The sequence below is a fragment of the Petaurus breviceps genome, unplaced genomic scaffold (genome assembly GCF_028583685.1).
Source record: "Petaurus breviceps papuanus isolate PSGF00001 unplaced genomic scaffold, PetGlider_PUasm1.0 229, whole genome shotgun sequence".
In the NCBI taxonomy this organism is placed as follows: domain Eukaryota; kingdom Metazoa; phylum Chordata; class Mammalia; order Diprotodontia; family Petauridae; genus Petaurus; species Petaurus breviceps.
The window spans coordinates 19,677,762-19,679,651 of record NW_027185903.1 but is presented as its reverse complement, the minus strand read 5'-3'; positions in this window follow the sequence as shown (position 1 = coordinate 19,679,651).

The following is a 1,890-nucleotide window of genomic DNA, read 5'->3' as shown; positions in this document are numbered from 1 at the left end:
GGGGGGGGGGGGGGCGGGGATGAGTATGCACAGAACTCGAATTGGGGAAACATGTTTTCCCTGTGGGTGCCGCCTGCCTGTGCCACCCAACACCCAACCACCACTTCATATACATACAGCCAAATTGCAAGGGATTAATGATAGGTGATATTTATTTAGAGCTTAATATGTGCCAAGCACTGTGCTAAGCACTTTGCAATTATTATTTCATTGTATGTTCACAACAACCCTGGGAGGTAAGTGCCATTTTACAGATGTGGGAACTGAGGCAAACAGAGATTAATGGACTTGTCTAGGGTCACACAGCTAGTAAGTGGCTGAGGATAAATTTGAACTCAAGTCTTCCTGACCCCAGGCTCAGCACTCTATTCATTGCACAACTACCTGTCTATTAGTTTCATTTATAATGCAGAAGAAAAGACTGAGAGAGAAAAATGTTCCACATTAGCTCAAGGTCCAGGGCAAGTTTTCCTTTTAAAAATAAAATTTTATGAGGGGCGGCCAGGTGGCTCAGCTATAAGAGCACCGGCCCCAGTGTCCGGATGACCTGGAGATCCCATCCCGGGCTCAGACACTCAGCACCACACCCAGAAATAACTGGCCGTGTAACCTTGAGCAAGTTACTTAACCCCGATTGCTTTAAAAATAAAAAAAATAAAATTTTATTGATATCTTTTGCTTTCACATTGGGAACATTTCCTCTTATCACTCCTTCCCCTCTTCTCCCCCATCCCATAGAGTTGGAGAGCCAGTTTGAGTAACCAGGAATATTTTTTAAAAGGGGGAGGGGGAGAGAACAGCCAGAAAAAAACTGATCAATACATCAAAAAAAATTTGAAAAATATATGCAATATGCCCCACCCCTTGACCTCACCTCTGCAAAGAAGGGGGAGCAAGTATCTCATCTCTCTTCTTTGATGCCATGCTTGTTCTTTGTAAGTTTGCAGCATTCACTTTCTATTGTTTTATGTTGGCTATTCTCTCCATATTGTTGTAGGTAGTGTGTGTTGTTTTCTTGACTTTCCTAACTTCACTCTGCATCAGTTCGGGTTTTTCCATCCTTCTTTGCACTCATTAGAATCCTAGTTTCTTACAGCACAGCAATACTCCATTGCATTTATGTACCAACCTTTGTTTATCCATTTCCCAGCTGATGAGCTTTATTTCCACTTCTTTGCTACTACACAAAATACCGCTATAAACATTTGTGGGGAATATGGGGTAGGATAGGGGTTCTTAACCTTTTTGTTTGTTTCATAGACTCCTTTAGTAATCTGATGAAGCCTATGGACCCCTTCTCAGAATAATATTTTAAATGCATAAAATAAAATAGGATTACAAAGGAAACCAATCATATTGAAATAAAGACTATTTTCTCCATCTAAGTTCACTGACCCACTGAAATCAATGCATGGATCCTAGCTTAAGAATTTGGTCTAGAATTGGCCTGGAATTTCAAATAGCTACCCAAGCCACTCAAAACTTTCCCCTACACCCCAACCAAGGAGGGTAAGGGTCTGGAGGGGACATGGTGTCCAATCAACTTCCTTGGTCATACTGACCACTTTGACTTTATCACTTTGTTTAGAGATCGGAGGATTGACCCTCCATGTAGTGCCAAATTACTTCCTTGGAGCAGGCTGGATCATACCAAGCTCTTGGAAATAGGGATGCGGCAAAATGGCCATCTGCAGATATGAAATTCAGAACACCCTGCCCGATACAGCTAAAATGGCTCTGGGAGACTGAAGCCCCTTACTCTTTGTTGCTACATTATGCACTGGTGGGAAGAGAGGGAAAATTCCAGGGCTCCTTTCAGAACAATTTGTAGATAGAACTGATTATAAAAGCAAGAAAGAAAATTTCACATGCTAAAACAGACATTAAAAT